A 26,536-nucleotide genomic window follows, 5' to 3' on the forward strand; every position below is an offset into this window, starting at 1 on the left:
AGAGGTTCCCAGGCCAGGGGTGGAATGGGAGCTGTAGCTGCGGGCCTCAGCCATAGCCACAGAAATGCTAGGTCTGAGCCACATCTGCGACCTACACCGCAGCTCATAGCAATGCTGGATACTTATCCCACTGAGTGAGGCCAGGGATTGAACCAGAATCCTCACAGATACTAGTCGGGTTCATTATGGGAACTCCTGAAATGAATTTTAGTAGCTTAGTATTTTATGTCGCACTTCATTCCCATAAAGTGATGTAGGTTAGAAAGCACCCATTAAAAAAAAAGAAGAAGAAGAAAGCACCCATTAGTGGATGTCCTCCGATCTTGAAGGATCTAGCATATTTCCATCTTTCAACTTCAGTGGATCTTTAAGCAAGGGGGCTTTGAATTACAAGGGTCTTCTACAGGTGAATCTTACAAAAAATAAATATGGGAGTTCCCGTTGTGGCTCAGTGGGTTACCGACGAACCAGACTAGTATCCATGAGGATGCAAGTTTGATCCCTGGCCTTGCTCAGTTGGTTAAGGATCCAGCGTTGCTGTGAGCTGTGGTGTAGGCGCAGATGCAGCTCAGAGCTAGCATTGCTGTGGCTGTGGCATGGGCCAGCAGCTGCAGCTCTGATTTGACCCCAGCCTGGGAACTTCCATATGCCATGGATGCAGCCCTAAAAAAAGACCAAAAAAAAAAAAAAAAAAAGTTTAAAACATGGGAACTGAAGAAATACCAGCCCTTATGCTACTTAACAACAGAGGTTCAGAATTTCTTCAACTCCCTAAGGTGTTTTTTGTTTGTTTGTTTGGTCATCCTAATATCTTTCAGAAATACTGTAACAAATTTGCATTGTTAGATGTTTTTTTCTGTGTGCCCGTATTACACTTTGTTTCTACCACTAGACTAGGTTTTGTTTCAGGCCTAATTCTGCATTCTTCTTCCCACAAAACTGTGAGCCCCTTCATCTTTGTATCCTTATTAGTTCAAAGCATAACACATATTAGGCACAACAGATACTGGTATTTATTTGAACCTGACTCATATAATGGTGTGTGTGTGGGGATAGTGTTTAAAGAAAAAATATTATGGACACAAAGTTAGGTTGAAACATTAGACTCATAGACAGAAAACAAACTTATGGCTACCAAAGGGGAGGATGGGGGGTGATAAATTAGGAGTTTGGAATTAAAATATATATAGTATGTATATATAATTATATTATGTCTAAGTGTAGTGTGTGTGTGTGTAATTTTTGTATGGCCTTTCCTGCAGCATATGGAAATTCCCAGGCCAGGGATTGAATCTGAGCCACAGTTGCAGCCTACACCACAGCTGCGGCAACTCAGGATCCTTTAACCCACTGTACCAAGATGACGATCGAACCTGTGTCTCCACAGCAACCTGAGCCACCTTAGTCAGATTCCTAACCCACTGTGCCACAGCAGGAACTCCACTACTATATATAAAAATGAATAACCAACAAGAACCTACTGAATAGCACAGTGAATTATACTCAATATCTTGTAATAATCTATAATAAAAGAGAATGTAAGAAAAATTAATAAACGTGTGCATGTGTGTATCACTTTACTGTAAACCTGAAACTAACAAAACATTGTAAATCAACTATATTTCAATGAAATTTTTAAAAAATTCCCAAATTAGGTTGAAAAGTAAGTGAAAAATTAATGTAGAAAGAAATCATAACAAATTACTAGAGTGTTGAAGATTCAGTTCTCTTCCTTCTGTAAACTTTTATGCAATTTCCCAGAAATGCTACATCAAAATGCTTTCTGTGTCCACCCTGGTTTCTGCTTCAACCCAGAACTCCAAATATGCACCAGCCCTCAGTGCTCACAGTGACCATGCAAGTCAGGGGCCTGAAGCTTAGGCTTCATTCATTTTCAAAGTAAATCTTCTCTGAAGGACCCTATAAATGTAGGTTGAATTGAATTGACTTGAACCAAAAGCTAATTCATTTTAGGATATCTCTGATGGAATGGAGCAATTTGCAAAAGCTGTTAAAATGAGTAGATATCCCAGGGAGTTCTCATTGTTGCTCAGCGAGTTATGAACCGGACTAGCATCCATGAGAATGTGGGTTCAGTCACTGGCCTTGCTCAGTGGGTTAAGAATCCGACATTGCCGTGAGCTGTGGTGTGGCTGCAGACTTGGCTCAGATCCCACATTTCTGTAGCTGTGGCCTAGGCCGGCAACTTCAGCTCCAATTCAAATCTTAGCCTAGGAACTTCCATATGCCTAAAAGGAAAAGAAAAAAAAAAAAAAAAGCCTAGATATCCCAGCTTACTTTGATGCAAAAGATGATGAACCATGTAAGTTTGCTTCCCCTCCCCCCAGGTAATTTAAAAAATAATTTAGAATTCTTTATAATTTTAAGAGTATTATTTTTCAGTCCTCACCTCCCACATTAATTTAAACTTACTGAAAGCAATCAATCTCGTCCCTTCTAATTATTCATTTACTTTGAGCTTTTCAAATAGTGAAGTGATTGGTAAATTCTTGATGCTAATACTGATTATCTTGAGACAAGAAAGTATTTATCATTTTTCTTGCATCGATTTCTCCAGGAGCATGAATAATACTATTTCTTGCAAACCAGAGCCTAGAAATTTGGTATCTTTATCAAGCTTATTTAGCTAGTTAGTGGCAAGAATAGCTAGAATACAGTTCTGATTCTTAATGCAACTATACAGCTTCAATGAATCTGTAATGAATGAAAGTACTGTAAACACATTATTCCAGTTTCCTAGTAGAGGTTTCTTCTCCCAAACACCATCTGCTTACTTTTAATTAAATTATTATTGTAATTTGATTAGGTACTAACAGTCTTTATTGTGAAAATGTCCTCTACTCTATTTAGTCATTCACTGTGCTTCTCTTTATTTTAATTCCAGGATATCTGTATTTGCTGAAGATGACTAAACTAATTCATGATAAAGCATGATATTAGGAACTCTAGCATGCTATTAGGAACTGTAGTCTCTAAACTAGACTGGTTATTTGAACCTTCAAGTAATAACTGCCACAGACTAGTTGTGTAACTGTCTTAGATCTGACTGCTATAACAGATACCATAAACTGTATTGCTTAAACAAGAGACATTTGTTTCTCATAATTCTGGAGTCCATGAAGTCCAAGATCAAGGTGTCAGTAGATTTGGTTTCTGATGAGAACAATCCTTCTAGTTTGCAGGTGGCCTCCTTCTCACTGAATCCTCACCTGGCAAAGAAAGGACACTGGACCCTCATGGCTTTGCCTTATCTAAACCTAATGAACTCCCCAAAGCCCTACTTCCAAATATCATCACATGTTAGGGATTTAACATGTGAATTTTGGGGCAACACATACATCCAGTCTATAACTGGTCCAAAATACTTAGCCCTCTAAACCTCAATTTTGGCATCTTTAAAATAGGTCTTATTGTTCCTACATCATATGGTTCTGGTGAGGATTAAATGAGCCTAAAATGAAATTAGAATAGTGCCTGAGGAATTCCCATTGTGGTTCAGCGTGTTAAGAACACAACCTAGTGTCTGTGAGGATGCAGGTTCAACCCCTGGCCTTGCTCAGTGGCTTAAAGATCTGGCATTGCAGCTTGGATGTGGCATTGCCACGGCTGTGGTGTAGGGCTGCAGTTGCAGCTCCCTTTTGATCCTTAGCCTGGGAACTTCCATATGCCCCGAGGCAGCCCTAAAAAGACAAAAAAAAAAAAAAAGAATACTGCCTGATACATGGTGATAGCTCAAGAGCTCTTACCTTTTCCTTTTTTTTAAACTCTTAGGTTTTATCATCTAAAACAAGTTTTGATTCTACAAGTTAGAATATAAGAATTCTGTTTTCGGGATTTCCTGTCGTGGCACAGCAGAAACGAATCCAACTGGGAAACATGAGGTTTTGAGTTCAATCCCTGTCCTCGCTCAGTGCGTTGAGGATCTAGTGTTGCTGTGAGCTGTGGTGTGGGTCCCAGATGTGGCTCGGATCTGGCGTTGCTGTGGCTCTGGCATAGGCCAGCAGCAACAGCTCTGATTGGACCCCTAGCCTGGGAACTTCCATATGCCACGGGTGCGGCCCTCAAAAAGACAAAAGAAAAAAAAAAAGAATTCTGTTTTCAGAGATAAAGGCAATAGTATTACTTTTATACAAATAAAGATGTAGTCTATTTCTTAATACTAGCCCTTAACACTTTATTTGTACTCAACAGGGGAAATAATCAAATGTGTTGATTTAAGATGTGCCAGTTTACATACACCATTTGTCATTTGTTCTGCCCTGCATGCTTCTAAGTTTGGAATCCCCAAACAATTTGGGAGATTCTGGAATCCACTTTCCTGGTTTCAGTTATTCTGGAATGGCCTTTTGAGAGAGCACAATGTGTCAATAACAAACATTAGAGCCAGAGCCCAAATATTCCTACTGTCTGAAGAGTCCCAGGACTGGAGTTCCCTTGTTGTGGCTCAGCCAGTTACAAACCCAGTTAGCATCCAGAAGGATGCAGGTTCAATCCCTGGCCCTGTTCAGTGGGTTAGGGATCTGGTGTTGCTGTGAACTGTGGTGTTGGTCGCAGATGCAGGTGTGTTGCTGTGTCTGGTGTAGGCCGGCAGCTGTAGCTCCAATTAGACCATAACCTGGGAACTCCTATAGGCCTTAGATGCAGCCCTAAATAAATAAATAAATGAAGATTCCCAGGACCAAGAATTGGAATATTTCCAAGAAGCTCCTCCTGAACAAAAAATGTCCAAATAATAGATAAACATCTTAAGCCTAGTCAAAGTGAATCACCTGTGGAAGTCTGTGTGGACTGTGATTGTAACTAAGTTATTTTGCTTTAAAAAGAAGGTATTTAGGGAGTTCCCATCATGGCTCAGTGGTTAACGAATCCGACTAGGAACGATGAGGTTGGGGGTTCGACCCCTGGCCTTGCTCAGTGGGTTAAGGATCCAGCATTGGCATTGCCGTGAGCCGTGGTGTAGGTTGCAGATGCAACTCGGATCCTGTGTTGCTGTGGCCCTGGTGTAGGCTGGCAGCTACAGCTCTGATTAGACCCCTAGCCTGGTAACCTCCATATGCCGAGGGAGCGGCCCAAGAAATGGCAAAAAAGACAAAATAAAATAAAAAATAAAAAGAAGGTATTTAGAAGTTCCCACTGTGGCACAATGGGTTAAGAATCCAACTGTAGTGTCTCAGGTTGTGTGTTGCTACAGCTGTGGTGTAGGTGTAGGTCACAGCTATGGCTTAGATTCAATCCCTGGCCCAGGAACTTCCATATACCATGGGTATGGCTATAAAAAAAAAAAAAAAAGGTATTTAAGGAAGGGAACTTTGTGGAATACATAAATGGAAATCAGAAAGATAAAATTTGGCAGTATGCCTATTTGAGTTTTCTGTTACGGCTGTTAACAAATTGCCATAAGCTTAGTGATGTAGAACAATACACATTTATAATTTTTCAATTCCAGTGTACAGAGCCCTACATTAATGGGTCCCACTGGGCTAAAATCAAGGTATCACCAGGGCTATGTTCCTTCCTAAAACCTCTAAGGAGAATATGTTTTCCTGTCCTTTCCAAATTCTAGAGGTTGCTCACATTCCTTGACTCATGTCCCCCTTTAATTTTCAAAGCTAACAATAGTCAGTTGACTCTCCCATAGCATCAGTGTGACACTGACTTTTTTGCCTCCCTTCTCTACATTTAAAGGACCCCATAATTTCTACATTGGGCCCACTTGGATAAGCTAGAATAGTCTATTTTCTTTTCTTTTTTTTTGTCTTTTTCGTCTTTTCGTCTTTTTAGGGCTGTACCTGCAGCATATGGAGATTCCTAGGTGAGGGGTCTGATTGGAGCCGCAGCCGCTGGCCTACACCACAGCAACACAGGATCTGAGCCGAGTCTACAACCTACACCACAACTCTCGGCAACGCTGGATCCTTAACCCACTGAACTTGGCCAGGGATCAAACCCACAATATCATGGTTCCTAGTCAGATTCGTTTCCACTGAGTCACAACGGGAACTCCAAGAATAGTCTATTTTCAAGTTAACCAACTAACAACCTTAACTCCATGTGCAACTTTAAATTTCCCATTGTCATATAAAATAACCTATACACAAATCTGGGGATTAGGATGTGAACATCTTTGGAGGGGTGCATTATTCTGACTTCTGCAGTGCCTTCAGATTGCATAGTGGCTCTGGCTTACAGACTTAAGTATCTTAGGCTCTTCAACAGATATGTTCTCAGAACAGAAGTGGATGCCTCAGAGTGATATAGCTTGATAGTACAAACACCAACTAACTCCTATTGATATAATTATATACTTACCAAGCAATATTACAGTAATAATTTGCTTTTCCACATGGATTTGCCTATAGAATAATAATATTCTGAGCAGTGAACAAAAGAATCTGGTTAATTTGGCAATTATTATTATCCCCATAGATCGATAAATTAATCTTTCTTTCCTTCTTTCTTTCTCTCTCTCTCTCTTTCCTTCTCTCTTTCTTTCTTTCTTTCTCTCTCTCTCTCTTTCTTTCTTTCTTTCTTTTTCTTTCTTTCTTTCTCTTTCTCTCTCCTTCCTTCCTTCCTTTCACCTGCAATCCCAGGCCACAGATCAAACCTCCACCACAGCAGTGACCTGAGTCACAGCAGTGACAACGTTGGATCTTTAACCTGCTAGGCCACCAGGGAACTCCTTAATATATTTATATTGGATTTTTAATATATGAATGTCTGTGTGCTTGATTGTTATGTGTCCATACCTAAGAGGTGTCTGGACTTGGTAAGATGGCAGCTCAGGTCTCTGAGTCTGCAAGAATAAAAGTCAGATCCTCAGACTCTGAGGAAATCCATCTGTCTCAGTAGTCTTCCCAAATGATTGAAATCTAACTTTGATAAAATTTTCTCTTCAAACTGAAACTCAGATCTCACTATCTGACTATGGACTGAATACTCTCCTAACTGCTCCCATCATATCCTTTATTCTTGGAACACTGGCCAATATCCTGCCATCTTTTCATTCCTCCTTATTTCAAATCTATATATTTTAATTAGTTTTTTTTTCACTTTTTACAGTCACACCTGTAGCATATGGAAGTTCCTGGAAGCTCCCAAAAGTAAGTTCCAATTGCTGTTAAGATGCTCAGCTGGACACTTCCAGCACATTCAACTGCACTGATTTTATTTGTTCTACTTCTCAGAAAATAGAATAAAACTTATTTATAAGTGACTTGAGGAGTTCCCGTGGTGGCGCAGTGGTTAACGAATCCGACTAGGAACCATGAGGTTGCAGGTTCGGTCCCTGCCCTTGCTCAGTGGGTTAACGATCTGGCATTGCCGTGAGCTGTGGTGTAGGTTGCAGACGCGGCTCGGATCCCACGTTGCTGTGGCTCTGGTGTAGGCCAGTGGCTACAGCTCCGATTCGACCCCTAGCCTGGGAACCTCCATATGCCGCGGGAGTGGCCCAAGAAATAGCAAAAAGACAAAAAATAAAATAAAAAAATAAAAATAAAAAATAAAAAAAAATAAGTGACTTGAAATTAGGAAGCATATGTTATACTTTTTACGTATTCTTTGAGGAAACAGTTCTAAAACTTTTATGTTCAAAGACATTTAACATGCTGAAAAGGGGAGAAATAGCATGCTCTCTTTAAATTTGCAACTTAGAAAAACTGTTGGAACTGAACTTGGAAAGTAACGTTTTATGTCAATTATTAAAGCAATGGGTAAATGAGAATAGGAGAAATGAAGAAAAAACATTGCCATATTTTCTTTTTTTCTCTTTTTCTGATGAAATAGGAGGGGAAAAGTCAAAGAATGCAGAGTATAGTGAAAAGCTTTAAATGGTTTTATGGAGACAATTTATTTAATAAGAGATAATTAGGGAGTTCCCATTGTAGCCCAGCAGAAAAGAATCTGACTAGTATCCATGAGGATGCAGGTTCAATCCCTGGACTTGCTCTATGCGTTAAGGATCTGGCATTGCTGTGAGCTGTGCTGTAGATCACAGTTGTGGCTCAGATCTTGCATTGCTGTGGCTGTGGTGTAGGCCGGCAGCTATAGCTCCAATTTGACCCCTAGCCTGGGAATTTCCATATGCCAAGGGTGTGACCCTAATAAGCAAGGAAAAAAAAGAGAGATGATTAGTGGCAACACTGGGGGCAAGAGAATCAGGCACCGGCCAGTAAGAGGAAGGCCTTGAATAAGCTGATTTAGAGGTTTTTCTTAAGGAGTTCCTGTTGTGGATCAGCGGGTTACAAACCAGACTAGTATCCTTAAGGATGCAGGTTTGATCCTTGGCCTTGCTCACTGGGTTAAGGATCTGGCATTGCCCTGAGCTGTGGTATAGGTTGCAGACCTGGCTCAGTCTGGCATTGTTGTGGCTGTAGTGTAGGTTGGCAGCTATAGCTCCGATTTGACCCCTAGCCTGGTAATTTACATATGCCACAGGTACTGCCCTAAAAAGCAAAAAAAATTAAAGGTTTTCCTTAATTTGAGGGAGTTTACTGGTGGTCTAGCAGTTAAGGACTCAGCGTTGTCACTGCTTTGGCTCAGGGGTCAATCCTGGGCCTGGGAACTTGGGCATGCCACACACAGCCAAAAAAAAAAAAAGGGAGTTCCCGTCGTGGCGCAGTGGTTAACGAATCCGACTAGGAACCATGAGGTTGAGGGTTCGGTCCCTGCCCTTGCTCAGTGGGTTAACGATCCGGCGTTGCAGTGAGCTGTGGTGTAGGTTGCAGACGTGGCTCGGATCCCGCCTTGCTGTGGCTCTGGTGTAGTCCTACGGCTACAGCTCCAATTGGACCCCTAGCCTAGGAACCTCCATATGCCACGGGAGCGGCCCAAAGAAATAGCAAAAAGACAAAAAAAAAAAAAAAAATTCCTTAATTTGAAAGCCAAGATTTAGTCAAGTTGTAATAGAAAATACTTGAATTTGGTAAGCTCATGCTCTAGTTCTATCTTTCCTTATAAACTGTAAATTTTTTTTTGTCTTTTAGGGCCGCACTTATGGCATATGGAAGTTCCCAGGCTAGGGGTCCAATCGGAGATGTAGCCACCAGCCTACACCATAGCCACAGCAATGCCAAATCTGAGGAAAGTCTGCAAGCCACACCACAGCTCACGGCAACTCCCGATCCCTAACCCACTGAGCGAGGCCATGGATGGAATCCAAGTCCTCACAGACGCTAGTCGGGTTCATTAACTGCTCTGTCACAACAGGAACTCCCACAAACTGTAACTTTAATGATGATTATAAACATTTAATATGAGCAGTCTTTTAAATATACATTATTGAGTACAGAAATACTTATTCGGCTGCTGGGTAATCAATTCTTTTTTTTCTTTTCTTTCTTTTTTTTTTTTTTTTTTTGCCGCCCTGAGACATATGGAGTTCCTGGGCCAGGGATCAGATCCAAGCTGCAGCTGTGATCTATATCACAGCTGCCATGATGCCCAATCTGTAACCCACTGTGCCAGGGCTGAGGATCAAACCTACATCCCAGTGTTCCCAAGGTATCGCCGATCCTATTGCACCACAGCAGGAACTCCTGGGTAATCAAATCTTGATCTATCTACATGAAATTGAATTTAGGTACTTGAAATGTTACCACAGTTAAAAATCATTATATGTATATACTTGATTTAGTCCTATTAATGCATGTACATAGTTTATTTTGTCTTATTAACGTGCCTATTAAGTAGGTATCATTCTCTTTTTATGAATGAGAAAATGGGCTGAAAGGTTAAACGAGCCCAGGTCTACATATGTAGTATGCTGGGGGCAAATGCAATACCATTTCTGTGTGTCTGGAATGGGTATGACTTCTGTATTATTACAATAGTGCTAAGAAGGGAGTTCCCATATTGGCTCAATTGGTTAAGAACCTGACATAGTCTTCCTGAGGATGCAGGTTCTATCCCTGGCCTTGATGAATGGGTTAAGGATCCAGCATTGCCACAAGGTGCAGTGTAGGTCCCAGACATGGCTCAGATCTGGCATTGCTGTGGCTGTAGTGTAGGCTGGCAGCTGCAGCTCCAATTTGACCCCTAGCCCAGGGAAACTTCCATATGCCATAGGTGCTGTTGTAAAAAGGGGGAAAAGGGGGGGACTAAGAGGAAGAAAACTGGCTACATGAAGACTGAACTATTAAGGACAAGCGAATATCACACTCCCACAGGCCCTCCCACAGTAATGAGCACTTCACTAGTTATTCTTCAATAAATATTTATGATTAATTTTTTTAAATGTCCTTGTTGAAACACAACTACACTGTTTATGGATGGTGGGCAGAGCACAGAAGCAAGCATCAAACCCACATGTGAACAAGGGCTCTTCTACTAACTAATCATGTGTCATGGGCAAACTATTTAACTTACCTAAGGCTCGGTTTTAAAAATCAGAGTAGTAATACCTCTTAGGCCTACCTCCCAAAGTTAGCACCACATGTGGAGATGATCTTTGGAAAAATGAAATGTTTTACAGCCTCAAGTTCTCAGTTAAAGAGGCCCATTTAATAGTGAACCCACTTCTTTGGAAAAATCAGCTCAACCTCAACTACACAGACTTGATTATGGTGTAAACCTGGCTCAACAGCCCACCTTAAGTCTGGCTAATAACTTCATCCCTTCATCAGATCCTACTTCTCTGAACCTATTCTTCTGAATTTTTCACTGGATTCCATCACCCTCCATCCAAACTAATCAGCTTCTTTTCCAAAGTCATTTTTTGGTAGCTGAAGAGAAGAAAATATGCTACCCAGAGTTTAGACTTTGGGAGGCAATATATTCAAAGACCACAGGAAACTTCTGTCCCTTTTACTTACCCCAGTATGTGTTAATTATATGTACATATATTTCTTTTTTTACTGATGTATCTGCAGCATTAGACCCCTGGGTTAGGGGTCTAATCAGAGCTGCATCTGTGACCTACAGATCACAGATCTGTTTCTTTTTTCCTTAACCCACTGAGAAAGGCCAGGGAATGAACTCACATCCTCATGGATACCATGTCAGGTTATTAACCTGCTGAGCTACAATGGGAACTCCTAATCATATTTTTAAGTTTTCCATTTATTATGACATTTTCATATCTTACAAAATCTGGGGAGAGACCGTCCCTAACAGGGCTAGCCAAGTCTTAAAACGAAGTGTCCACCTGATGCATGCCTTTGTGATGTAAACTTGAACCCAGAGCCAATCTTTCTCTATCTGGCCACCAGAAGCAATATTCCTCTGCCCTAATCATTACGGGCTAGGTACTAGGCAATTAGAGACCAACCCTAAAGGGTCAAGGAAAACTATTCAAGCTAGCAAATCCTAAACTGTTCACCCTGTCCTGTATTACATTTCCCACAGGAACCCTAATAAGAACCTTTGCCTAAACATAAGGTTTGCTCCTGCCTTTGCTTCATGGTCAAAACCTGGTGTTCCTTCCATGGCCCTATGTGGTAAGCCACCCTTCTTATTTCTAGGAGAACAATAAGCAACATTAAAATTTTCTTTCAATGGCACTGATTTCTCTGTGTTGTCACTCAGACACTTATTAAGCTAAGACCTAGGCATATAACACAGGCTAGCAGTCTTTTCAAAGCCAGAAGCTAAAGTAGCTTAAGAGGAAAAGAGAATACTTAGTATTATAAAATAATAACTTCCACTTCAGGGCAAAGTTATCAAGGTGTACTTATGACTCTCATTTCTTTAATTCACAGATCTTGATCTATGTTAAAAACAGTGGAGAGTTCACATGACTTAAAATCACAGTATTTCTGGGAGTTCCCACTGTGGTGCAGTGAAAACCCAACTAGTATCTATGATGATGTGGGTTCGATCCATGACCTGGCTCAGTGGGTTAAGGATCTGGTGTTGGAGTTGCTGTGAGCTGTGGTGTAGGTCACAGAAGAGGCTCTGATCCAGCGTTGCTGTGGCTGTGGTGTAGGCTGACAGCTGTGGGTCCAATTTGACCCCTCTGATGGGAACTTCCATATGCCATATGTGTGGCTCTAAAACAAACAAACAAACAAAAAAACCCCCACAATATTTATTTGTGAGAAGGGCAAAAGGGACATGGTGTTAACACCACCTTTCTTTTTGTTTGTTTATTTGTTTCTTTTTTCTTTTTATGGCACCGGTGGTATATGGAAGTTCCTAGGCTAGGGATGAAATCAGAGCTGTAGTCGACGCCTATGCCACAGCCACAGCAACTCAGGATCCAAACTGCATCTGGGACCTGTGCTGCAGCCTGCAGCAAGGCTGGATCCTTAATCACTTGAGTGAGGCCAGGGTTCAAACCGCATCCTTGTGGAGATTATTTCTGGGTTCTTAACCCACTGAGCCACAGTGGGAACACCTTTGTTTCTAATCATTCAATTGCCCAGGTACTCCCTTCTCATTCCCCTCCTCTTTTTTTCTTTTTTTTTTCTTTTTTTTTCTTTTCTTTTTTTCTTTCTTTCTTTCTTTTTTTTTTTTTTTTTTTTTGACTCTTTTAGGGCCAAACCGAGGGCTTATGGGAACTTCTCAGGTTAGGGGTTGAACTGGAGCTGTAGCTGCCAGCCTATGGCACAGCCACAGCAATGGAAGATCTGAGTCAGGTCTGCAACCTACATCATGGCTCAGGGCAGTGCACGGTACTTTAGCTCACTGAGCAAGGCCAGGGATTGAACCGTCATCTTCATGGATACCAGTCGGGTTTGTTACTGCTGAGCCACCAGAGGAACTCTGACCCTCCTCTTTATTCACCTTATTTATCAAGTCTTTGTCTTCTCTGGGTGTCCTTCCATGAGACTAGAATGATGGATTATGTTTAGACCCTAAAGACAGAGGTCTTTCCCTGGTATGGAAAATATACTGAATGTCTTAGTATGTTCAGACTGCAGTAACAAAATACCATAAATGGGGTGGCTTAAAAACAACAAACATTTATTTCTCAAAGTTCTGGAGTCTGGGAAGTCCAAGATCAAGATACAGACAGATGATGTCTGGTGAGAACCTACTTACTGCTTCATAGACAGGAATTTATCTCTGTCCTTAAATGGCAGAAGGGGAAGAGATCTTTCAGGGATGTATTTTATAAGAGCACTAACCCCATTCATGAGAGCTCCGCTCTCATAGCCTTCCTTAAGTCCCACCTCCTAATACTGTCACATTGGACATTAGGTTTCAACACACTCATTTTGAAAAAAGCACGAACATTCAGACTGAATACCATAAGGAAGTAGGTAATTTGCCTTAGACCACACTGCAGAAGATACCTTCAATCATTCCTAGAAACACAAGGAAAAGGGAAGGGATGGTTCTAGTTTTATCCCACTAGTCCTGTTTTCCCTTCCTGTCCTTTTTGAGGTGATCAATGGGAAGATGGTCCAGAGGCAGAATCTTCTTTACTACAGCTTCTCTTGGTCCCTGATTCTTTTTTCATACAATTCAACTGACTGGAAATATAAGCTTACTGAGGCCAGATGATTTGTCTGTGTTATTCACTTCTGTATCAGTGACTGGCGCATTGGCACATAGTGGGCGCTCAACAAAAAATTCTTGTTAAATGAATGCACCATTATTTTACTGAGCTTCTGTGTTCCCTGGGACCACGCTAGGAGCTGAGAACAAGGAGGTAACGACTCCACCGTGGTTCCTATGGAGGCGGACAGTGGACAACAAAAATGGATGGGCTAAGTGCTCAGCCTAACAGAGGGGAACTCGCGCTGAGACCAGCGCAAGGCGGCGCTGGGTGGCGTGCGCATCTGCAGGGTCTAGTCTGGCCATCCTCTGGCTCCCGCAGCGCGGACCGATCTGCAGCGCCAGCAACAGACCCGGGAGCTGCTTGAACGCCAGATGATTCCTCCCGAAGGACTAGCCCCCGGGCACTCCACTTTCGCTCCCAGACGCTTCCCGGTGCTCCGGGGTTTGGCAGCACGCACCTGTCGTCCCAGCCTCAGCCCAGCTGCGGCTCAGGCCTGCAGGACTCTAGGGGGCGATGAGCCCTCTGCGATCCCCAGACTGCGTACCAGAACAGCAGTGTAGCTCAAACTCCCCAAATTCTTCACTGCGACCTCACTCCCTCGGCTCTGCGGGTTCCAAGCTCGGGAAATGCGTGGAGCGCAGCCTAGCGGGCGGCTGCGGCCCTGCGCTGCGCGGCGCACCTCGCGTGGGGGTAGATTGAGGGGTTGGCGGGTTGGGCTCTGAGAGGTGCTTTCACTTCTGTCCGGGCAGGGTCAAATCTCGGCTGCGGTGCCTTCTCTCCCAGCCAGGTTTGGCTGGAACCAGAGAAACCCTCCGTGCCCAGGTGCCAGTCTCACGGGTGGAATTCCGGAGAGAACTTGAAATTCCACTTGTGTCCTAAACCCTTAACAGTTGCGAGAGATCTGGAGGAGGAGCGGGCAGGGGGACAGCAAGAGGAGTAGCAGCGGTCGAAAGCTGGGCGATATGTGCATCCTTCTCCCAGCTTTTCTCCAACCTGCGCGTTCTCGGACACTCGGGAACATACTAACCATCTTTTATCTAAACAAAGAGCTCTGATGCCCTATTTTGTGCCTGACGTCCCCAAACACTGCCAGGCAGTGCTACTGTTGTGTGGCGAATTCAGGGTTGGGAGTGGGTGGGAGGAAGAGTTAAATTCCGCGGAGGAATAAGCATCCGTACCCATCCGCCACTTGTGTCTTACTTAGGGACAGTGTTAGACTTCACCTGACAATTTCAACATTTTCACCCCCAAAATTTTCCAGAAGAAAGAGTCTTCTTGTTAACCATGCTTTCTTGTATTTCACCATAAACAGAATCATGTTGCCTGCCCACTATGGGCACAGGAAACCAATCACTACCTTTTTACAATCAGTTTCAGGAATTTTCTGTATTTTTCCTTAGGTTATGAATACTTATATTGACTACAAGTTTAATCAGCTGTAGTTGTAATTTTAAATGGAATTAATTTTACATATTCAAACTTTTTTTTTCTTAAAGAAGTAAACAATAATCATGATAAAAGCAGTCTGGAGTCTTCCTGGTCTTCTTCCAGGCAGCACCAAGCCCTTGACTTTGGTCCATTTTCTTTCAAGTATCAAAACCTGCGTCTAACTCCTGATTTGAGTCTGGTACATTCAAGTGAATTGGGCAACTTTTTCTGTGCATGATCGTGCCTTTGTAATGGTCACGAAGCTCTCCAGGTCTTTTGAAAACGGTTTACATAATCGTGCTTGCCGTGCTCCTGAAAACTTGGGGGAAAGATCATATCTAAAGGTCTTTGGGGCGGAGGTGGGGAGCTTAGCATGATGCTGGAGTAGAGCTGCCCACTGTACTTGCTTATTAGGTGTTCACCGACAACATGAGTGATGCGTGAATTAACTTTAGGTGGTCACACCAAGTTTCACAGACAAATCTCAGCTCCTGCTTCTCTTGTATTATCAGTTATGCTTTTATCAATAAGAAGCATATAATAGAATTATTGTAAACGGCTTCTTGCCATGGAAAGTTCCATGCCAGTCCGGTACAGTCATGGCGGCATCGGATTTTGGCACCCACGGGCCCCCCGACACCCCCTCCGACCTTCCTGGAGCGTGCGGCCGCGCGACCCTGAAGCCGCGTTCTCTGCGCCCTGCGCTCTGCGGGTTAGCGGCGCTCGGGGCCGGGAGAGCAGGATGCCTGAGGAGCGCGAGCGCCGGGCGGTGGTGCAGGGCAGGGGCCGCAGATGAGGCACCCGGCTCCTCCCGCCCTCCGCGCGCAGCTTCAGGCATCAGCCTGGAGGCGGGAGGCTACACACGCTTCCTCCCAGGCTTCTATCGTCGCTCGTGGCTTTCCTGGAGCGAGCAGTCCCAGGGCCACTGAGATGCAAGCCGACCGCTAAAAAGGCCGTTAGGGCGGCGTGAGATGGCCACCGGGAAGAAGCAAAGGTCCTGCGCGGAGGTCTGGGGAGAGCCTTTCCTCTCCGCCTCCGCAGGAAAACAGCCTGATCCGGCGGCGGGTCGAACCCCAGGAGGAGGGCCGAGAGATCCCCGCGCCTGGTCCTATGCAACTCGGGAGGAGGCGCGAGCGCTCCTCCTCCCCAGCGCGCCGGACCTGGGGCAGAGGCCAGACCTCGCCCTCTTCTGCGCCTGAGTCTCGGAAGGGCTCTCGGATGGAGCCCTTCTGGTTACCGCTGCGGAAGCCCCCGGGCCGAGTGTGGCTCGGACCCAGTCTCTTAGACCAGGGATTGGGACGTCCCTCTTCCGTAGCAGGGGGCGGGCCTCAGCGCGAGCCACAAAGATCCCAGCGATTCTCTCCCGCCCTGGCTGCGTTAGCATCTGCGTTTCTGCTGATGCCCGAAGTCAGTTTTTCCAGAGGGCTGAAGAACCACATGGGGGAACTGATGAACTCTTTATTCCTTTCTCACTTCTGTGTCTGTCAAAGGGCGCATGTGTGGAGCTTTCTGCAACCGAGTGTCACTTTGATGGAATAAAGTAAAATCTTATGCCCTTAGCAATCAGTCATTTTTTTCGGAGATGACCCATTTAGTCATTGGAAATCCCAGCTAAATGCATTGCTCCAGAAAAAGAAATCTTTTTGAGAGTCCAGCATTCATTGTAATATTTGGTATGAGCAGAATATAGAATCGATTGTTCGAATATGTTTTCTAAAAAGGAGGTGGGGTTGTAATGTTACAGATCTCTATTCACTTTTTACAAGAGGAAACAATGCTGAAAAGTAAGTTAGTTGCAAGCACAGGAGGGAAAATACTAGTTAGAAAAATTAAAACATCAAATGAACACTGGTCCCCCTTTTAAAAAATCTTCCAGCAATATTTTCTTCTAGTTCAATCCCTGATTTGCAAGAGGAAGAAGCAAAGCAAAATACCCACATTTCATATTTAGATTACAGATATTATTGTCAATTTATTCAAACACCCAACATTTCTTTGATGTGAAAGTCTAATTGCCTAAACTTAAAAAGTTGCGCAGAAACTTTCCTTAGGACAAGACTTTTCAATAGTTGAAGTTCCATTTCTTTAAAATTTTTGTATCTAAGCTAAACCTCCCTTGATTTTCTCAAATGGAACAATTCCTAACAAATTTCTAACATAATTCTGCCTAATTCAGAATGTGTTTTGGAAGGAATAAGTTTATGATACTGATAGCAAAAGGTCTTCTTACCTCTTCCAAATAACACCATTTTACACAAATATCTTCTTTTAAAAATGAATATTTCAGTTGGCCAGATCCAAATAACTTTAGTCTTAAATTCATTTGGTAATAAGTGAATTCATTAATAAATTTGGTACTATTCTTAATTTTAATTTTCTCTCATATTTACTCTCTTCGGTGCCAAGAATAGGTTAAGGCTTTAAATAAATCACAACGATCCTCAGTCCACAAATTCTTTCCAATTTGGAAGAGGGTGTAACTTTCTTTCTGAGATTAAAAAGTATTTTCTTTTGTTTTCCATATGTTATCTCCTTGGCCTTCCACTCTAATAACAGGAAGCCCTGAAAGTTCATTCTCTATTATGAAGACAGTACGAAAGAAATAGGAATGGTTTCAGTGGTCAACACACATACTGAATTTATTTTCCTTGTAAATATTATGTGGAGTCTAATTAGCTCTCCACTCTCACTGTCTTCATCATGTAAAATAATCAAAATTAGAATTTTGAGGTTAATTCTATTAAACAATATCAGTAGTTAAATTTTTTTTATATCTGAGTAATTTAGCCTTCACTTAGCAGCTATGCCATAAAATGGAATAAAATTCAAGAAAATGTAGTTTGTGTCTTCAGCATTCTCACCATTAAGAGTAACGGAAATAATAATCTGCCTTGAATTTATGCCTGCTCTTTGGTGACTTTAAAGTGACTTTGTGTGGGGCTCCTCTGATTTTTGGTATAATTTATTTGTTATAAGAAGAAAGCAAGTCTCTCCCTTTTGTTGGACCATACAATATTAAGACCAAAGAAGATCGAATATGTCTAGAGTAGAGGAATGAAGAGGGGAACATTAAGTAAGAGCCCATATCTCTCAGCGGGTTACCCATTCCAGTATCAGTAAGGATAAAGTCAAGATGTGCTATGGGATTTTATTTAATTTAGCAACCCAGAAGAGCATATATACCTTAAAAAGAATCTAAAGATTGGGACCTGGACCCTCCAAGTGTCCCTTTGGTTCTGAGATCCTTGGCTTCTTGAAATACAATACAAATGGCTTTTAGGAGTTGCCTAGTGACTAGGCTATGGCACTGTCTGGTAGGGCTGTGTTAAAGGTTGGGAGTTCAGTCAGGTTTGGGAGAAAAAATAATGATTGCTCAGTGGAAGTAATCAATTCAAACTGACTATAAACTATCTTGGTTTCAGACCCCTGAGTCAAAACGCTTTCTCTCTCTCTTTTTTATTTTATTTTATTTTATTTTTTGCTTTTTAGGGCCGCACTTGAGGCATGTGGAAGTTCCCAGGCTAGGGGTTGAATCAGAGCTACAGCTGGGGCCTACACCACAGCCACAGCAACCCAGGTTCCAAGCCATGTCTTCGACCTACACCACAGCTCACGGCAATGCTAGATCCTTAACCCACTGAGCAAGGCCAAGGATTGAACCTGCATCCTCATGGATCCTAGTCGGGGTTGGTTACTGCCGAGCCACAACAGGACCTCCAAAACCCTTTATATGAATGCATCTAAAACTCATTTAGATCCTGGTCACCCAGATTAAATGGGGCTCCAATGCTACTTGCAGGAAAGCTGATGGGCCATGCAGGTCCATCCCTCTGACTTCCAAAAGGAGGCATGAGAGGACCAAGATGAAAAGAAGACATTACTTCTCTCACCTCCTTCCTTCAAAAAAAAATTTTTTTTTTTTTCTATTTAGGGCTGCACCTGCGGCATATGAAGTTTCTGGGCTAGGGGTTGAATGGGAGCTGCAGCTGCAGACCTATGCCACAGCTACAGCAAAATGGTATCTGAGCCGCATCTGCGACCTACACCACAGCTCACGGCAATGCCCGATCCTTAACCCACTGAACAAGGTCAGGGACTGAACCCGCAACCACATGGTTCCTAGTCGGATTTGTTAACCACTTCACCAGGACAGGAACTCCTCTCCTTTTCTTTTTTGAGCCCCACCTCTATCAGAATTTACCCCCATCTGTCCAGTGGGAACTTCCGCCAAAGTTAGCACTGACCACCGAGTTGTCACATCTAAAGATTGACTCTTAAATCCTAATTTACCTTATCTCTCAGCGGTATTTGACAGAGATCATAATTCTTTTTTCTAGAAACTTCACTTGACTTGCAGGACACTACTATTTTAGTTCTCCTGCTTCATGGTTTGCTCCTCTGTCTTCTCTGCTGCTTCCTCTTCACCGCTCTGACTTCTAAAAGTTGAAATGCCCCATGGCTCCGTCCTTGAAATTTTCATCTCTGTATGTACTCATTCCTTTAACAAGTCCATCCATTATCATAACTTTAAATACATACTCTACACGGATGACTTTTCAGTTTACATCTTAAGCCTGACTCTCCTCTAAATCCTAAGTTTATATATTCTAATTTCCTTCTTAACTTCTCTGCTTGGATACTGAGAGACATCTCAAATTTAATATAAACATGCATTTCTCTCCAAATTGCTTCTCCTTCAGTCTTTATCATTTTAGTAAATGGCAAATTCTAACCATTTGCCTAACCTATGAGATACCCTTGATTTCTCTTTCTTTCACATTCCAACACAACCCAGGTGGCTGTGCCTTAGAAACATCTCCAGAAAGTTTGCCTCTTCTCATCACCACCACCACTCTGGTCCAAGCAACCATCACCTTTCCCCTGGATGTGGGTAGAGTGTCATATTTAGTCTCTGCTTCCACCTTTGTGGTCTTTAGCTTTTTGTTCATATTGCAGCTGGTGTGATCCTTCTAAAGTAAAACCCCAGTTGTGTCCTAACTCTGTTCAAAATCCTATAACGATTCCCCATATCACTAGAGAAAAATCCACAGTTCTTAACATGATTCAGAAGGCTCTGTATGAACAGGCCCCATTATTTTCTCTCTAGCCTCATCTCCTACCACTCTTCCCCTCACACACTCCACTCCAGTCATACTGACCTTGCTGTAACTGGAGTTTACCAGGCACACTTCTACCTTGAGGCCATTGCACATCCCCCAGATAGCTCATGTGGCTTTTTCTGTCACTTCCTTTGAGTTTCAAACATCATCTTATCAGAGAGACCTTTCCTAGCCATCCCATATAAAATATCACATTCCTCCATCAGTCTTTCACCATTTACTTTGCCTTATTTTTTTGATAGCTCATTATCTCAGATATTATTTATTTATCTAAAGACAGAAGTGCTCTTAAATTGGTTAATTCAATGTCTCAGAATGGCTTAATGACAAGTCTCTGGCCTCCTTAGCTTGCTAGTTTCTGTCCTTAGGTTTGTTCCCTCAAGATTGATGTTACTGTTCCAGGAATCTTATCCTCACACAACATTCAAAGACAGAAATGATGGGGACTCTTTCCTTCTGGACACCTTTTTTTTTTTTTTTTTTGTCTTTTTGCCTTTTCTAAGGCCGCTCCTGCAGCATATGGAGGTTCCCAGGCTAGGGGTTCAATCAGAGCTACAGCTGCCGGCCTATGCCACAGCCACAGCAATGCCGGATCCGAGCTGCATCTGGACCTACACCACAGCTCACAGCAACGCCAGATCCTTACCCCACTGAGCAAGGCCAGGGATCGAACCAGAAACCTCATGGTTCCTAATCAGATTCGTTAACCACTGAGCCAAGATGGGAACTCCTGGACACCATTTTTAAGGTCAAAATAAATCTTTCCTACATATTGCTAGAAAATTCACCCCCATGTCATTTTGGCCAGAATTGTTTTGAATGCATATTCTTAAACCAATCGCAAGCAAGAGAAAGGGAACTGCCATAGTTGATGTAAACTAATCAAGATTCACTTCCTGGGATTTGGAGTATAAAGTAGTTGACCACTCAGTTTCCCAAGAAAATAGGAATAAAAGCAAAAATAAACAAATGGGACTTAAACTTTTAAACTTTTGTAGTTCCCATCATGGCTTAGTAGTAACGAACCCGACTAGTATCCATGAGGATGTGGGTTTGATCCCTGGCCTTGCTCAGGTGGTTAAGGATCTAGCATTGCTGTGAGCTGTGGTGTAGGTTGCAGATATGGCTCAGATCTAGCATTGCTGTGGCTGTGGGGTAGGTTGGCAGCTGCAGCTCCAATTAGACCCCTAGCCTGGGAACTTCTATATGCTTTGAGTGCAGCCCTAAAAAGCAAAGCAAAACAAAACAAACAAACAAACAAATAAAAACCAAAAAAACAAAAAAACCCCAACAACCAGAAAACCAACTTATAAGCTTTTGCATGGCAAAGGAAACCATAAACAAAATGAAAAGACAACCTATAGATTGGGAGAAAATATTGCAAATGATGTGCTGACAAGGGCTTAATTTTCAAAATATGCAAGCAGCTCATACAACTCAATAACAAAAACAAACAACTCAACTAAAAAAATAGGCAAAAGGCTCTTTCACTGGAGGCCTACACGCCACCAGTGCTGCAGCCATGTCTCTAGAAATCCCTAAGAAGTTCCAGCATATTTTGTGAGTACTCGATGGCAGCGGAAAATTGCCTTTGCTGTCACTGTGATTAAGGGTGTAGGACGGAGATATGCTCATGTGGTGCTGAGGAAAGCAGACATCGACCTCACCAAGAGGGCAGGAGTGCTCACAGAGGATGAGGTGAAACGTGTAATCGCCATTATGCAGAATCCACGCCAATACAAGATCCCAGGCTGGTTCTTAAATAGACAGAGGGACATGAAGGATGGGAAGTACAGCCAGGTCCTGGCCAACGGTCTGGATAACAAACTCCGTGAAGACCTGGAGTGACTGAAGGAGACTGCGTCCTCACTTCTGGGGACTGCATGTCCAAGGCCGTCACACCAAGACCACAGGCCTCCGTGGCCGTACTGTGGGTGTGTCCAAGAAAAAATAAATGTGTCGGTGCTGCTTGTTAATAAATAGTTTATGCAGGCAAAAGAGCTAAATAGACATTTCTAAAAACAGACATAGATGACTAACAGGCACATGAAAAAAATGCTCAACATCACTAATTATTAGAGAAATGAAAATCCAAACTACGAGGCACCACCTCACACCAGTCAGAATAGCCATCATTAAAGTCTACGAATAGGAGTTCCCGTTGTGGCGCAGCGGATACGAATCCAACTAGGAACCATGGGGTTTCGGGTTCGATACCTGGCCTTGATCAGTGGGTTAAGGATCTGGTGTTGCCATGAGCTGTTGTGTAGGTCACAGATGTGGCTCAGCTCTGGCGTTGCTGTGGCCGTGGCGTAGGCCAGTGGCTACAGCTCCAATTAGACCCCTAGCCTGGGAACCTCCGTATGCCATGGGTTTGGCCCTAAAAAAGACAAAAGAGAACTTAAAAAAAATAAATAAATAAAGTTAGCAAATAACAAATGCTGGAGAGGGTGTGGAGAAAAAGGAACCCTCCTGCACTGTTGGTGGGAATGTAAATTGGTGCAGCCATTATGGAAAATACTATGGAGTTTCCTTACAACACTAAAAAGAGGAGTTCCCTGGTGGCCTAGTGAATTAAGGATCTGGCATTGTTACTGCTGCTTCTTAGGTCACTGATGTGGCGTGGGTTCAATCCCTGGCCTGGGAACTTCTGAATGCCCCTGTTGCAGCAAAAAAGCTCCTCAAAATAAAAAACGAAAACAAACCAAAAAACACCTAAAAATAGAGTTGCCATTTGAACAGAAATACCCCTCCTGGGCATTTACCTGGAGAAAATTCTCATTCAAAAAGATAACACACCCCAGCGTTCATAGCAGCACTATTTTTTCTTCTTTTTTTCTTTTTCATGACTGCATCTGCTGCATTTGGAAGTTCCTGGTCTAAGGGTTGAATCAGAGCTACAGCTGCGGCCTACACCACAGCTTGTGGCAATGCAGGATCCTTAACCCACTGAGTGAGGCTAGGGATTAAACCTGCATCCTCACGGAGACAACACTGAGTCCTTAACCCACTGAGCCACAACTGGAACTCCCGGCAGCACTTTTTATGATAGCTAAGACATGGAAGGAGTTCCTATCATGGCTCAGGGTTAACAAACCTGATTAGCATCCATGAGGACACTGGTTTGATCCCTGACCTTGCTCAGTGGGTTAAGGGTGCAGTGTTGCCATGACCTATAGTGTAGGTCACAGACATGGTTCAGATCTCATATTGCTGTGGCTGTGGCTGTGGCTGTGGCATAAGCCAGCAGCTGTAGCTCTTATTCAACCCCTAGTCTGCGAAGCTCCACAGGCCATGGGTGTGACCCAAACAAACAAACAAACAAAAAAAGACATGGAAGCAACCTAAGTGTCCATCAAGAGATGAGTGGTACATATATACAATGAAATACTACTCACACATAAACAAAGAATGAAATAATGCCATTTGTAGCAACATGGACGGACCTAGAAACTACCGTGCTAAGTGAAGTAAGTCAGAAAGAGAAAGGCAAATACTGTATATATCAGTTACATATGGAATCTAAAATATGACACAAATGAACCTATCTACAAAACAGAAAACAAACTCATCACAGACATAGAGAACAGATTTGTGGTTGCCAAGGGGGAGGAGGGAGGAGGGAGATGGATGGACTGGGAGTTTGGGGTTAGCAGAGGCATACTATTACATTTAGCATGGATAAACAACAAAGTCCTACTGTATAGCTCAGGAAAATATATTGAATATCCCATCATAAACCCTAATGGGAAAGAATATGAAAAAGAATATACATTGAATTATTTTGCTGTATGAGTCTAATCATACAGCATTGAACCTAATACAACTAATACAGAAACTAATACAACATTGTAAATTGACTATACTTCAATACTTCATTGTTTAAAAAAAAAGAATTGAAAGCACATGTTAAAAGTGTTTGATCACTTTTATACACAAATATATTTATGGTTCTGATAGCAAAAAAGAAAGACAATGGCTATTGGGTGGACATTTTAATAGTGTTTTCCACACTTGTGATTAATCAAAACCCCATTTTGTTGGTCATCTTTTATCTAAGTAGGTTATGCTCTCATATTTCTAGGCAGCTGATAATTTGACTCAAGGCAGTTCCCCCCATTTATCTCTGTTGTATTTAATTATATTCACTTATAGGAAGTTTATCTATTATCTGTTGCTAAATAGCTAACCACTTTGAAACTTAGTGGCATACAACAACTATTTCTTGGTTCAGTTCTGCAATTGTGCTGGCCTTACCTGAATGGATCCCTTGCTGGTATCACCTAGGCTTATTACACCAAGATTGTAATCATTTGTGTACAGCTGGGGGCTGAGTTCCTCTCTCCCCGTGATCTTTCATTTTTTGTTTGTTTGTTTGTTTTGGTTTGGGCTACATCCACAGCATGAAGAAATTTCTGGGCTAGGGACTGAACCCATGCCACTGTAGTGACTGGAGCCACAGCACTGACAATGCTGGATGCTTAACCACTAGTCCGCCAGGGGACTCCTGCATATATTTAAAATGAATACTATTTAGTTATCTAAAACTGAATTCATGTATGGATGGAGGAGACAGAATGAAGGACAAGATAAAAATGAAGCATTTTCCTAAATATTTTTCATGGACAAAAGCAACCTAGCGTTGCCCTAATTCTCTGTCTGTCTGTTGGTTTTATTTTACGCAGCATCATTGGGTTGTGAAAACAAAAGTCAAGTTGTTATTAAGACAAGAACCAGAAAATTGTCTTCAATTTGTCATCTTCATTAATTACTTGGCAACATATCCTAAAAAAAGAGTCCTTTCTGCTCAGTATAATTATAAGGGAATAGGTAGCTTCTGATGGCTGTTCTTTGTTAAACCACTCTTTTTTGTGGTGAGTAGGCACTGAAATGTCTACTGAGTCATTGAAGGAGAGAAAACATTCTGCTGAATTACATTTTTCTTATCAAATATTAAATCTAGATGCTGTCCCAGTAGAATCCATCTCTCCCCATATTTTTCATGCTAGCTATCAGCAAATCATTACAATTTTTTCTGTTGTTCAGCTGTGAACAATTCTAACAGCTTTTCTCCCTCCTTTCCTCCTTCTCTTCCTTTTCCTCTCCCCTGTCTCTTTATTGTCTATTTTTCTCTTCCAATTTCTCTTTTTAAAAATTATTCCTCTCTCAAATCAGCTTTCCACATGACTTCAAGTGAAGCAGCTGAAATTAAATAAAATCCTCTGTTGTCACCATCAGTGGTAAATTATATGGTTGTGGGGTTTGGTTTGATCTTGGAAACCACTTTGGTTTGATCTTGGAAACCAGTGAGAATATCTCCTTCATTGTTCATTGATGGGAACCTGCTTTTACCTCCTGCACTTAATATAGTTTCATTTGTTATGTTTCCCTGAGAAGACTAAAATATGTCACATAGTTGTTTGATATTAGGAATAAGTTAATCAATATTGAAAAATAAGAAACCGAAAAGGATAGATGCTATGGCAATAGGTCAATGTCCTTTATTAAGCAGCTACTAAAATACATTTAAACTTTGGATCAATTGACAGTGTCCACAATTTATGCAGACCACAAGTCCCTGAATGCATAATAGTGTTGTACTAGATTTAAAGGATGTCTTTATTTTAAAAAATTAAGGGGCAATTTTCAGGAGAATGGTTCCTGCTTTTGCTTTTGTTTTTTATGTTGTTGTTTTTTGGCTGCACCTAAGGCAAGAGCAAGTTCCCAGCACCACAAAAATCCATACCACAGCAGCCACCCCAGCTGCTGCAGTGACAATGCCAGATCCTTAACTGGCTTTACCACGAGAGAACTCCCTGATTCCTGTTTTAATCATGATTTGAAGTTTTGTTTTTATTATCCAGGCATTTTGGATAAAATAAAATCAGTGGCATCTCAATTTAAAAGGCTTATATATTTACATACCTCTTAATTAATTTTTACTTTTATTTATTTATTTTTTTTAGGGCCACACCTGAAAGATATGGAAGTTCCTGGGCTAGGGGTTGAATGGGAGCTGCAACTAAGGCCTATACCACAGTAACAGCAACATGGGATCCAAGCTGTATCTGCTACCTATGCTGCAGCTTGCAGCAACACCAGATCCTTAACTAACTGAGCAAGGCCAGGGATCTAACTTGCTTCTTCATGGATGCTAGTTGGGTTCTTAACACACTGAGCTACAAAGAGAATTCCTATATAGCTTTCAAATATAAAAAGTGACCCAAATTACCAATAAATCTAAAAAGTCAATTCACTGATGATACGCACACACAGCCAAAGCCCCCAAGGAGACAAACCAACACCTTCCATTTGTCTGTAGTACCACTGAGGAATTGCTTTCAGCTATGAGTAATACGACCTTCTTCCCTCCTCTGCCTCCTCCTCCTCCCTCCGCCTTTTCCCTCACTCTTCTACACACATCCAAAGTAATGACTTAAAAACATCAGTGTTTGTTTTCACCTAAATCAAGTCCAGACATAAGTATTCCAGGTTTGGTGTGGTGGTTCCATTAAGTCATCTGGGA

At 42.2% G+C, this 26,536-nt stretch overlaps 1 pseudogene; it reads left to right on the forward strand.

Moving 5' to 3' along the window:
- Positions 21,533-21,964, forward strand: LOC100152460 (annotated as a pseudogene).

Source organism: Sus scrofa, chromosome 1 (genome assembly GCF_000003025.6).
Source record: "Sus scrofa isolate TJ Tabasco breed Duroc chromosome 1, Sscrofa11.1, whole genome shotgun sequence".
Lineage (NCBI taxonomy): Eukaryota > Metazoa > Chordata > Mammalia > Artiodactyla > Suidae > Sus > Sus scrofa.